The following is a 14335-nucleotide window of genomic DNA, read 5'->3' on the forward strand; positions in this document are numbered from 1 at the left end:
CCCATCCACACAGCATCCAGGGAGAACTGAGTGTCCCAGATGTGTTCATTGCAAATTCCTGGCCTCTCCCTATATTGCTACCTTTGCAGAAAGGTTCCCTTCTTCTTTATTTGAACCTTACTTATTCTTGAATTTTGGGTTTTGTGTTTTACAAAGTGATTCCCAATGGAACACCTCAGGTAGACAAAAAGGCTTTTAAGAATCATCAGGTGTTCCACAGCAGCCAGACAGGCCCAAAGCAGTGAGAGACCACCCACAAAAAGAATTATGGACCTGACTTTGGAGCATGTGGTAGACTTCAGTGAAAATAATAGAAGACCTATATTTTAAAGAGAATTTTACTGAGGGGTGGTGGGGGGTGGGGTGGAGAACTTAGCCAGATCGGAGTAAAAGGCTCTGAGATTTCACAAATTGAAAAATGACTTTGGGTCCCACAATTTTTTTGAGTGAGGAGTAGGCTCAGAAGGCTATTCAGCTGCCAATGCAGGCTATTTCTATGGAAAAAGAAGGCTGTCTGGGGAGGAAAGCCCCAGAGCCCAGGGGGAGGAGCCCAGAGTAATGGAGAACAATGGACTGGGAGCTACTCCCCTAGAGCAGAGTGGATCCTGCTGTCCGAATAGGGGGACCTGGCAACATGTGCCCAGCAGGATTATGAATTGGAATTGGTGACTGCTATATGTCTTCTTTTAATTCCCCTTTTTAAGGGACGTATTTACTGCCATTGTCCTATCCCTGTCTCACTATTGTTTGTTGAGTGTGTGCAGAGCATATAACTTATCTCTTTAATTTACAGGTCTCTGGATCCAGGGAAGTCACAGCCAAGGAAATGCATGTGAGAAGCCTAACCCTCATTTGGACTTGACAGAAATCACAGGATCCTAGACTTTGCCATAATTGAATGCAATTCATGGGGGTCCTGGCGGGACTCAGTATATTTTTGCATGTGAAAGGACTGTGAATAATTGGAATTACAGGAAAGGCGATTGTCTACTTTTGTAGTAATGGCCACCAGTGATTCATGCCCTCAGTCTGCAAGTAGCCCCTTCCCACGTTGACTCTGGACTTGGCTATGTGAATGACTATGGCTGCCAATGGGACATCAGCACATGCAATGCATGCAGAGGCCTGGAGAAACACTTGCTCCCTAGGGCTTGCCCTCTCTTGCTGCTTCCATGGAGCCCTCCCATCACTACATGAATGAGCCCGGGTTGACTGATCAGAGGATGGGAGACTATGTGGAGAAGAGCCCCAACTGTCCCAGCCAGCCCAGCTGAGGGTCTCAAAGATGTCACTGAGTTCCACTCCAGCCCAACTGGCTCAGACTAGAGGAAATACTAGTTATTCCACAGGATCATTTGATTGTGTTAAACCATTAAGTTTTGAGGTGGTTTTTTAAGGCGGAGAAAGTTAACCAATATGGAAAGGCTCAAATATAGATAAATCCGGCAGCAGATGGAAGACAGGGGAGGTGACATTGAGGTAGCAAAATCTCTGGAGCCAGTTGTGTGGGCAGTTTCCTAAGAAAACCTAAAGCAGTTCACAGAGGGTGACCCTACTATGGCCGATGGAGAGCTACAAAAAAGAAAATGCCAGAAGTCAAGTTCAATGGGAAAATTGAAGATGGAAACTGAAGCATGAATAGTAAGTTTGGAAGTCTGTGGGATTAAGAAGAGACCAAGTGGTGGGAGAAATGAAGGGGTTAGACCAAGCGATTCAGAAATAAAGCTTTGGGCAAGAGGAAGTCATAGGTCCTCCTTTTATGAAGCAACTAATAATGCCTATACCCTACTGTACAGCAATTAAATCTGAATCTCTGAGAGTAGGGTCTAGGTATTTTTTAAGCATTGAAAAAAAGCTTTGAAAGAGTATTTAAAAGCTTCGCAGGTGATTGGATTATGGAGTAGGAGAAGACTCTGGAAGAGATGATGCAATCCCTAGAGCAAGACCCATCAGGTTTCTGAGAAATGAGTAAATACAGAATCTCTCGGAATCTCCTCATTTTCATATATTTTGTGATTGATCTAAACTGCTATTAACCTCAAAGATCAGTGTTAGGACTTGATGACTAATGGCTATTTCTGAGTGAAAAATGAAATAGCACTTATTTTCATAATGTAATAAAATTCAAGTGCACATTAACTCAGATCGATCCCATGAATCAGCGAATATGATCATTTGAACAGAGCCTGAAGTTATCTATGGAAATACATTTTGCATAAGTTATCACACAAGATTTCAAGATTTTGGTAGAAAGGCTTAAACTAACAAAAAAGAAATATCTTAAATGAGGAAGCCAGACTGATAACTGAGACAATAAGGAGTAGTGGGGAGCTATGACAAATCAGATTTAGGGAGGAGGCTTTGTGGCAGTCAAAAGAAAAGAATTGAAGGCCAATTTAGCCCACAGGCTGCCAGTTTATGGAACTCTGAGTCATAATAGAAACCATTATAATAGAGAAGTAAACATAAGTATAGAATTACAATAAATGAGGGGTCAGGAAAGGATTTGAAGAAGGAATGAACATGGAAATATTTTAAAGGCTGAGCAGTTTTTTTGACATCTTTAAATTTAAAAAACTTTTCATTTTGAAAGGATTTTATTGACAAACATGCTTCAAAAATTGTACAAAGGCTTTCTCCATATTCTTCACCAAGATTCTCCAAATGTTGACATCTAACAGGACTATGTACGATGATTAAGATCGGGAATTTTTCTCTGATATAATACTATTATCTAATCTGTAGACCTTATTCAAATATCATCAGTTATCCTAATGATCTTTTTTTCTGGCTCAGGACCTAATCCAGGATCACACTTTGCATTTGGTTGTTATGTTTCCTTTAATCTGGAAGATGTTTGTGTGTGTGTGTTATTGGTAACCTTAGTATTTTCAAAGAATTTTGGTCAGTTATTTCACAAAATGGCACTGAAGTTGGGTTTGTCTAATGTTTGCTCACAATTTAAATTTGGGTTATATATTTTTGGAATAAATATTACAGAGTGATGCTGTATCCATCTTAGTGCATCATAATCAGACATATGATGCCAATTTGGACCATTATAGGTCATGAAAATTTTGATCACTAAATTAACATGGAGCCTGCCATGTTTCCCTACTATAATGTCACTATTGTTTCCTTTGTAATTAATATGAAACTTATGAAGTGAAAGCTAACCAATAGAGGAAGGCTCAAATAGGCATAAAGCCAGCAGATAGAAGATGAGGGAGGTGACATATTTTGACATATGTAAATATCTCGTTAGTCATCATAGTTTTGTTCACTAATTTTAAAATTTATTGGTGAATCTTGCCTAAAGCAATAAGGGTAGTATTTGCCAAATGGCGATTTTCTAACTCCATTATTTCTTTTATATTTATTAGTTGGAATTCTACTGTACTTCTTCTTCTCTCCCATTTATTTGTTTGTTAATATCAGTATAATCTTGTGCATTCTTATTTTATTCCTTGGATTATAATCCATTACTAGCATTATTTTATTGCTCAAATTTTCCCAGATTTGACTGTTGGGAGTTTCTTCAAGTAGCCTCCTGTGTTCTTTTGACATATTCCCAATCTTTTTGTGGGTGTATTTTCTTATTTCTGGCATTGTAAGGCAATTCATGCCCATCTTGTACTTACCCTGTCTCAGACCTAGAATCAGCCACTTTCTCCAAGAGACCTAGTAACATTTATTGGTAAATGGTATTAAGAAACCAAGATCTGGGCAATTGGTATGTTAATTGGTATTGGGTGTCATTGCTTCTAAGCTCTCTCTGCAGACAGAAATAGGAAATACATGTGGGAACACACATGCATATATCTGTGTCTATTTCTGTATGTATCTATAAATTAAAAGCCATGAGTTCATGCTGATACCTCCAACTCTAATTCAACACTACAGAGTTCATTCTAGCTTCCCACCTTTATTTGTAACTCCTTTCTCTGACTGTCATAAACGCAGCCCTAATATTTTAATAATACATTATTTGCTAAATCCTTGGATACATAGAAGTGGTTTAGAAAGTCCACTCATCTTTGCATACATTCGTTTTCAAAAATGTCCATATCTAAATAAAACATCCTCACTCTGTCTCCTAAAAATACACAACCAAAGTATTATCCAGTTACAGCATTTGTCTCCAAGTCCAGGACTTCTGGATGATATGAAATCTTACTTCATTTTGGATGTAGTTCTTTGCAGTTAGACAAAACTATGGCTATAGCAAATTTACCAATCACCCACACATTCAATACACAATAAAGAAAAGAACAAGAATGACTTCAATAAAAAATGTCAATTACAAAGAGAATTGAGAAAACACACATGCACACGCGCATGCGCACACACACACACACACACACAAACACACACACTGGACGTTAGTACATACAAGACGTAATCCCCCAGGATGGGTATGTGACTTGGGATGAGAACATGACTTAAACAATCCAATCAGTCAGGGTGAATCTTGAGCTTCTGACTTAGAGATGCTGACACTGAGGATATTCTTTCTTTCTTTCAGCATTATGGTCTGATAATGCTCTGACAGTGGGGGAGTATCTTAGTCAAGCAATCTGGAAGCCTCCGGTTTTCATCTCTGGGAGACTCTTCTCTGTTCATTGACCTCCATAGCCATATCTAGAGAAGTTTCCCTTCCCAGGGGCTGTATAACTTTAGCATCCCCTTTTTCTCTTCTGTGTGTGTAACTTTACAGAGCCTGAGATTGCCTTAGGGCTTGAGCAGACATTGACTGTGGTTGTCCAGGATTGGAATTTCTTTAGCAATATAGCTGATATAGTTGGGATGTGTCCCCACCCAAATCTGATCTTGAATTGTAGTTCCCACAATCCCCATGTGTTATGGGAGGGACCAGGTGGAAATAATGAATAATGGGGGCAGTTCCCCCATCCTGTTGTGGTGATAGTAAGCTAGTTCTCACAAGTTCCGATGGTTTTATAAGGGGCTTCCCCCTTTGCTGGGCACTAATTTTTCTTTTCTCTGCTGCCATGTGAAGAAGGACATGTTTGCCTCCCCTTCTGCCAAGATTGTAAGTTTCCTGAGGCCTCTCCACCCATGAGGAACTGTGAGTCCATTAAAACTCTTTCCTTTGGCCAGGCGCGGTGGCTCACGCCTGTAATCCCAGCACTTCAGGAGGCCAAGGCAGGTGGATCATGAGGTCAGGAGATTGAGACCATCCTGGCTAACACGGTGAAACCCCATCTCTACTAAAAATACCAAAACGTTAGCCAGACGTGGTGACGGGTGCCTGAAGTTCCAGCTACTCGGGAGGCTGAGGCAGGAGAATGGCGTGAACCCGGGAGGCGGGGCTTGCAGTGAGCCAAGATTGCGCCACTGCACTCCAGCCTGGGCGACACAGCGAGACTCTGTCTCAAAAAAAACAAAAACAAAAACAAAAAACAAAACTCTTTCCTTTATAAATCACCCAGTCTTGAGTATGTCTTCATAGCAGCGTGAAAACAGACTAATACAATAGCTTTTTACAAAACTTAATTATCATCAGTATATTTGACAAATCACTTCCATGGGCTAGAAACCATAGACAGAAAGCCTGTCTCTGCTCATTCTATTTGAGTCAGCAATTTCCACTGTCTAAAAACAGGCCTCTGTTATATCATCATCACGTCAGGCTTTAGTGTAATCGCCACTTTTATCTTGGCTCTTCTTCTGGAATTTTCTGACAATAACTTGGAGTATAATGATTTGCTCCCTGCCCTCAGGTTCTGATATGGTTTGGATGTTTTGTTCCCTCCAGATTTCATGTTGAAATGCGATCCTTAATGTTGGAGGTGAAGCCTAGTAGCAGGTGTTTGGGTCATGGGGGTGGATTCCTCATGAATGGCTTGGTGCCTTCCTCGTGGTAATGAGTGAGTTCTCACTCCGAGTTTATGGGAGATCTGGTCGTTTAAAAGAACGTGGCACTTTCTCCCACCCCCTGCTTGCTTCCTGTCTCACCATGTGAAACACTGGTTCCCCTTTGCCTTCTGCCATGACTGTGAGCTTCCTGACACCCTCACCAGAGGCAGATGCTGGCACCATTCTTCCTGTACAGCCTGCAGAAAATGTGAGCCAAAAGAAATGTGTTTTCTTTATAAATTACCCAGCCTCAGGTATTCCTTTATAGCAATGCAGAAGAGACTAATACAGGTTCTATCACAACTGTACTTGTTTGCTTTGTCAGATGGAGACTTCTTAGTAGGAAGTATTTGGGAGTAGCCTGAGGGGTTAGTGTTGTCTGTTGCACCCATCTTACCTCCTGTTTTTACATGTATGAACCTTAACTTGGAGTGGAGTATTTAGTCTTTGCAACACCACTAGATTCTAGTCATTTTGGATTGCAGTTCATACTCAGAGAGGGTCTTCCTAAGTAAGGCCATATTTTTTCCTTCTCTGCTTTTAGATAGGCCACTTCATCTTAAGATTGTCTCTTTATTATAAGACATTACTGTAATCCAAACTCCTGAATTTTTCCTACCATTTCCCCTGATATACCTTGCAGACATATGGCCTGAGTCTCAACAGGCTTTTTGCCTAGTTATCCCTGTTCAGACAAGTCTGTTTTAGAGTTTATATTTAATTGCATCCCACTCCTGGTACCAAATTCTGTATCAGAGAATTCTTTGGCTGCAAGAAACAGAAGATCTGGTTCAAATTGGCTTAAATGATAAAGAAATGTATTTGCTTTTATGAATTGAAGTTCAGAGATAAAGCAAGCTTAAGAGAAAGCCTACTTTTGAATGAAATTCATTTACCTGCACCTTTGTCATGTCAGCTTCATCCTTAAACTATTTTCATCCTGGTGGCAAAATGGCTCCAGAAGTTTTTGTTTTACATCCTCATCCTCTGGTTCTGAGAGGAAAGGCAGAACAATAACAACAAAATACTTGAATGCCAACATTACACACCAGAATACCAGAGTCTTGAGATTTACCCTGATTAAACTATTTAGGTTACATGGCCACCCTAAACCAATGAGAAGTTGAATATCTTTGTTATGAGCCAACCAGACCCATTCCATAGGTAGAGTGTAGGAATGGTAGATACCTAATTGAAAACAAGGTACTATTAGAAAGGAAAATGTGTACTTTGGTTGTCAACTATCAGCATTCATTAATCAATGTTATCAGGCTTTTAAAATAGTTTTATATTATTTTCATTTGAAAAAAATACCATTAATCTGTACCTGAAATTATTTTATTTATGTGTCTCTTTTTGAAGAATCTAAAGCTCCATGAGAACAGAAATTTTCCCTGTCTTATTCATTTCACTTGTAAGACAATGCCTGACATTCAATAAATATTTGCTTAGTGAATGCATGAATGAATGAATCTTGTTTATCCTGAATCTCTGAGACCTTCCACCATAAAGTCCCAAACCTCCAGGCCATGAATACTTCATTTGAGATGCTTGGGCTTAAAGCTTCACAGCTGGTAAGTGGATGGCCAAAACCTGAACTCAGGCTGGCTGACTCCACTTATTGTGTATTTCCAACTATTCCAAGCTGCTCTAATGTGTTAAAATAAGCCCACAGAGTTTTAACACAGCTGTGTTCAGAATCCATGTAGGAAATACATAAAACATTCTGACAGTTAGTATCCAAATAGTAATTTGGAAGATTAACAAGAGTTTAAAACTGGGCATGAACCAATATTTGCTTTTCTTTTTTTTTTTCTTTTTCTTTTTTTTTTTTTTGAGACAGAGTCTAGCTCTGTCACCCAGACTGGAGTGCAATGGCATGATCTTGGCTCACTGCAGCCTCCGTCTCCAGGTTCCAGCGATTCTCCTGCCTCAGCCTCCTGAGTAGCTGGAATTACAAGCATAAGCCACCATGCTCGGCTAATTTTTGTGCTTGTAGTAGACACAGGGTTTCACCATATTGGCCAGGCTGGTCTTGAACTCCTGACATCAAGTGATCCGCCCACCTCGTCCTCCCAAAGTGCTGGGATTACAGGCATGAGCCACCGCATCCGGCCCAATATTTGCTTTCTTATCTGGAGCTATCAACATACTCCAAGTTAAAATCATATCCCGCCTAATAGTATATGAAAGAATGGGATTGATCTGCTGCAAGTCTAGTTTCTCATTTTGCAACAGCAATAATATAAGGCATGTTATAATTTTCCTTATTGGATGTTGCCCCTGATTAAAATAAACCTTTTTTATCTGATAGACTAATGGAGAGATTTAATCAATAGAGAAGAGAATTCATGTTACCTGTCTACCATGACCTGGGTACTTCATTCATTAATTTACATCTTTTCATTTGTATCCATTTGTTGCATGTTATTAAATACCTTTCATGTGGCAGGCATCATGCTAGGGGCTAATGATGCAGCATTTAGCACAGGCTAGGGAGACATTGTACTGCATCAGTTAAAATAATGAACTCTCAAGTCAGAAAAATGGAAGTCCAAATACTAGCTTTGCTGTAACCTGTGAGATCGTGGGCATCCACAGTGGACTTCTCTGCATCTTATTTTCTTCATCTCACAGAGTTGTTCTTTATTTCACATATAGTTGTCTTGTGAGGCTTAAGTGAGATAATATAATTGTTGCCCTTGCTGTGTCTAGTATAGTGACTGACACATCACAGTTATTCAGTTAAATGTTATTTATATTACCAGAAGGTCCCTATCCTCAAGTTGCTTACAATAAATAGACATAAGTCTTGACACTTAATTTTTCTAAAAATGCTCTGAGATAAGTGTTATTCCATTTTAGAAACACAGAAACTGAGAATTTCAATAGTTCATTCAAGGACTGAATTAATTAACAAATGAGTCAGAATTCTAAATACAAAGATATCTGAGTCTGAAGCCCATGTTTTCACCAATTATCTGAATGAGAAATTGAGAGACAGGGCTTCTAGTCCTGATTTTAGACCAGTGATTCTCAACCCGGGAGAGCTTTATAAAGCTCCAAGTGCCAACACCCTGTTCCAATTCACTTAAATCAGAATATCAGGATCAAGGCCTGGACATTGGGTATTTTCAAAATCTGTCCAAAAGATTCTAATGGGCAGCCAGGGTTGAGAATCACCTCTCAAGACTCTACCAGCTTCACACTCTGTATGGCATCAATTGTCAGAATGAGACCACTGCTGGTAGAAGGAGGGATGTTCCAGGTCTTTCCTCCACTGGGGCTCCATGGTCTCCACTGTGTGTTTTAGGGAAAGCTAGTGCAGGTAATGCTCCCTTTACTGAACACCATTGCTATGGGGTCATAAGACACCCTAGAGTATCCACGTGGCACACCCAGTTCTGCACGAGTACCTGTGGAGGAGAGTGGTAGGAATTCAGTCTCTCTCTTCATTGTTGGGCCAATAGATCAACAGCATCTTTCACACGCAGAAGTAGGAGCAGCTTGGGAAATGTCCCAGACAAATGCAGCTGTTCTTTGTTTCTGGAGAGGAAGCCAATAACATTTTGTTCCTTGGGGTTCTCAAGAATGAAAATGTGTGCATAGCTATAAAAACAAACAAACCCATAGGGATAGTTCTCCTACTAACCAATATGTCGCGTATACACTTATTTAAGCTCATTCAACAATAACACGTATTCTGGTCCATACTCTGCCATGGACTTTGTGTTGAGATGGTCAGCAAAGGGAAGAACAGTTCGTCAGCCACTGGATGCTCTCTGGGATATTTCAATTACTCAGAAGTCAAATCTTCTGCAGCTTCTTAAACTACTATCACTTTAAGAACTCATCCTAGAGTCTAGTCCACATAAATCTAAGCTGCCCACTCTCTGATTTGCTCCTTGTAGTAATTCTGTGCAATACACAGTCGTGTATCATTATCCCTGTTTTACAGAGCTGGAAACCAAGGTTTAGGAAGGTAAAATAACTTGCTCAAGAGCTAGAAAATGCATGGCCTACACTCAAGCACATCTCTCTGGATTCCAAATTCTCAAATTATTCAATTGAGTCAGGAGAAAATTATACTATTTAGGCACACCACAGGCCAGAAATCAGCCAGTCAATCAAATTAAAGCAGAGGCATTTGAACAAAGACACAGGTATTGGATTCTTATGATTTATTACTGATATATTACGGCTTTAACAACCTCACTCCCTCTCTGGGATCCAAGACAAATGTGCACAAGACCAACAGGTAGGACCCGGGCTCTCATTGTATTTGCTCTTCCTCACGGCATGTTGCCCCTAGCCCAGCCTCAAGCGGCAGGCAGTATCGAGCCTTCAGGTATCTAGCCTCTGGGACAGGCCCATGGGCCATACAATGTTCAGTTAGAGGCTGGCTAAGAAAACTGCCATGCATGAAAGGCAGTTGAAAAGAGTGATCCTTGATAGGTATGGGTGTGAGAACTCTACACCAGCACTGTCCCATAGAAATATAATGTAACCACATGGGTAATTTTATATTTTCTAGTAGTCACATTAAAAAGAGTCAAACAAGTGACATAAATTCTAATAAGGTATTTTATTTAACCCAATATGTCAAAAATATTTCAGCATGCAATATATAAAAAAATTAGCAATAAGATAGCTTACATTTTTTTTTTTGGTACTAAGTCTTTAAAATCTTGGGTACACTTCATTTTTGCAGTATATCACAAGGCTCATTAGCCATGGGTGTTTAATACCTTATTGGACAGCACAGGTCCAGACCATCTCGACACAATTATTAGACTGATGTATTTAATATATATTAATATAGAATATATAATGTTTGCTGATGCTTTCTCATTATTTGGAGTTTAATTTGTAACAAGCTAGTTTTCAATTTAACGTAAAGAATAAGGCTTTGGTTGGTAAGGCAGTAGAGTTTTTTTTGAGTATTAGTATTGCCAGATACTGGGTTTTGCTCTAGGAGCACAGGATGAGCAAACGCAACCCTTTTAGGAGCCCTGGAGTGCTCTGAGTAGAAATCTTAAGAAAATGGCCGGGCGCGGTGGCTCACGCCTGTAATCCCAGCACTTTGGGAGGCCGAGGCGGGTGGATCACGAGGTCAGGAGATCGAAACCATCCTGGCTAACACAGTGAAACCCCGTCTCTACTAAAAAAATACAAAAGATTAGCCGGTCGAGATGGCGGGCGCCTGTGGTCCCAGCTACTCGGGAGGCTGAGGCAGGAAAATGGCTTGAACCCCGGGAGGTGGAGCCTGCAGTGAGCCGAGATCGCGCCACTGCCCTCCAGCCTGGGCGACAGCGAGACTCTGTCTCAAAAAAAAAAAAAAAAAAAAAGAAGACTACAGTTCTAATTACAAGCTTGTGGGGATGCAGGGAGAGATACTGAATAACGGAGATCTAGATTTAAAAATCAACAAGTGGCCAGGTGCGGTGGCTCACGCCTGTAATCCTAGTACTTTAAGAGGCCAAGGCAGGTGGATCATTTGAGTTCAGGAGTTCAAGACCAGCCTGACCAACATGATGAAAACCTGCCTCTACTAAAAATACAAAAATTAGCTGGGCATGTTGGCAGGCACCTGTAATCCCAGCTACTCAGGAGGCTGAGGCAGGAGAATTGCTGGAACTCAGGATGTGGAGGTTGTAGTGACCCAAGATTATACCACTGCACTCCAGCCTAGGCAACAGAGTGAGACTCTGTCTCAAAAAATAAATAAATAAAAATAAAAAATAAAAATCAACAAGTATTTGAGCTCTAGTTGTGAATTCCACAATTCTTATGTGTTGTAGGTGATATGAAAAATGTATAAAATAGAATTTTAAGAACTTAGCAGACTTACCTAAAAAAGGACTGTCTTAGGTTTGGTTCCCTCAAGTTTCCCCACTAAGTTGGGTTTAAGTTGTTTATTTGAGAGGCAATCTCAGGAGACATGACAAGGGAGTGGGGACGTGAGGGCTTGAGGAGATGTAAGTGGATACAGGATGCATGATGAACGGGTTACTGCCATGGACAACTGGAACTGTATCACACTGGGGATTCCCTGAGAGATTGTGTGGAATGTGGCTCAGAATCCACTCAATGAAAGGTAGGGGATCTGGGGCATTTATCTTCTACCTCCTATCCCTCATTGATTAAAAGTCTCATCTGGGATGTTAACGCCCAGCACTCTGGCTGCCCATACTTGAACTGAGCTTACTCCTGCTGCCAGAAAACACCCTTAGGAAGAGAAGGAAGAGACAGAAAGCTATAGATGTGCGTGAGAATTATCACAGGCTCTTCTGGTGTAGGCCAAGAAGATATGATTTCGGTTCCTACAGTGTCTACAACGATAGTTAACAGTCCTAAGTCCTTACCAAGTTACCAGACACTGTCTTTACCACAGTCCACGTATTCATTCATTTAGTCCTCCTGATTATAAGGTAAGTACCTATTACTATTACTAAAAAAGAGGAAATATGGTGAGGAGAGGTTGTACTCTAATTTTTTCAAGGTTGTACAATTAAAAAGGGGCAGAACCAGACTGAGTTTGGTGTCTTAGTCACTGTTCCATTAGTTATCAAATAGTATGAATTCTATAAAAACTGAATCTGCCTTTCTGAGAAAGCCTTCCTGGTTATACTTTACAAATTCTAAATATGTATTTCAACAGAAAACTAACTTTAAAAGTCTCAGTTTTACACTCTGGACTATCTGGACTGTTCTTACCATCAAATTCTCTGTCCGGTAAGTGGGAGAGAAAAGTTCTTTAAACCCAGAAATATTAATAGATGAAGCAGGGTTATCACAGACAGAGGCTTGCAAAAAAGAGAGAAGGTGAGTATTATAGAAATTAAAAGAGTATTTTTATGTCAAGTCCCAAGACTGCACACCTCCAAAAATTTCACAAAATCATGGCATGCAAAGACCTCTCTCCCTGCAATCTTTGCTCAGGTAAAGGAAATATTGTGGGGCTGGCCTTGTAGCTCCTGAAACTAATTTTTCTCTAATCCATGGACTTCTGTTTGACTTCTCCATCAGATCTCTCTTCCCCACACCTGAAGAGTATCTCAGGCAGATCTTTTCCCTTCTAGTTACTGTCACATCCCAAGCAGGTCTTATTTTCAGGTATCACAAAGTCTAGTTCCTATAAACCCAAACTTCAGTTCCTCACGTGCTTCAAAGCTCCTCCCCTCTGCCATTTCGGGCCTGACCCAGACTCAGATACTTGCATGAGGGAAAAGCAGAGGGTATTGACTGGTTTTTTATTCACCTGTGACACTCTCCCCCAACTTCCTCTGCCGCATCGAACTCCTCCAGAACCAGGGCAAGGGGACAGAGAGAGGAGAAGAGGCAGAAAGTCGTATCTGAGGAGCACTGCTGCAGTACAGTCTTGGTGCCACCTACATGGCAAACCCTGGCTTTTTCTTTCATCCTCCCAGTTTTGTTGGTTTGTTGGAGACCTCCTTGCAGGGCCATCTCTCCAAAACCCCCTTAGCTCCTACATGACAGTTTACCCACCAGTATCTTTCTGCTGCGCTGGCCAGTCCCTGCAGGTGGGACTGGACTGGTGGGGCCTGGGTCCTTTCAAGGCAGCAAGAGTCCAGCTGTCATTTGAGGTGTCCTTCCTGCCGCATGAATGACACTCATTCCTCCCACCTCAGGTGAAAATGCTATTTGTTTTGCCTTTAGCTCTCTCTCTTACCCACCATCGAGGCTCGTTCCATCAGCTTCCCCCTTTGGATTTTTGCAGGCTCTGTGCCCTCCCAATCCTGGGGAACGTCTGCTGAACTTTCCTAAGAATTATCTCTGATCCCATAGCAGCCTTGCCCTTCTGCAGTCTGCAAGCAACTTGCTTTGGAGTAGGTGGGCAAGATTGAGAGGTATTCTCCCCTGTGGACCAGCACCTTCACTTCCCCTCCCCTCCCATCATACACTTGCTTTGAGTAAGAGGAGGGGAGGGAATATTCTGTGTTCAGAGAAATTCTCCCTCACTAACCTTCCAGCATCGTTATTACCTTTCTTTTCTTTTCTTTCTTTCTTTTTTTTTTTGTTTTTTGTTTGTTTGTTTGTTTGAGACAGAGTCTCACTCTTGTTTCTCAGGCTGGAGAGCAATGGCATGATCTTGGCTCACTGCAACCTCCGCCTCCCAGGTTCAAGCAATTCTCCTGCCTCAGCTTCCCGAGTAGCTGGGATTACAGGCTCTCGCCACTACACCTGGCTAATTTTTTTGGCATTTTTAGTAGAGAGGGGGTTTCTCCATGTTGGCCAGGCTGGTCTTGAACTCCCGACCTCAGGTGATCCACCCACCTTGGCCTCCCAAAGTGCTGGGATTACAGGTGTGAGCCACCACGCCCAGCCCGTTATTGCCTTCTTTCTATGTAGGTAAAGGTGTGTGGTGCTCTATGAGTTACAAAAGTGGTTCCAGCCTCTTAGCAAGTCCTGCGCCTGTTCTAATATCTATTGCCCT

At 41.3% G+C, this 14335-nt stretch overlaps 1 long non-coding RNA gene across 1 annotated transcript in view; it reads left to right on the forward strand.

Annotated features, from left to right (window-relative positions):
- Nucleotides 1–2138, forward strand: part of LOC115835448 — a 13212-nt gene extending 11074 nt beyond the window's left edge. The window contains exon 2 of the long non-coding RNA XR_004030419.1: nucleotides 794–2138. This is a non-coding gene — a long non-coding RNA (uncharacterized LOC115835448). The remainder of the gene's footprint in view (nucleotides 1–793) is intronic.
- Nucleotides 2139–14335: the final 12197 nt, after the last annotated feature.

Source organism: Nomascus leucogenys, chromosome 6 (assembly GCF_006542625.1).
Source record: "Nomascus leucogenys isolate Asia chromosome 6, Asia_NLE_v1, whole genome shotgun sequence".
Classification (NCBI taxonomy): Eukaryota; Metazoa; Chordata; class Mammalia; order Primates; family Hylobatidae; genus Nomascus; species Nomascus leucogenys.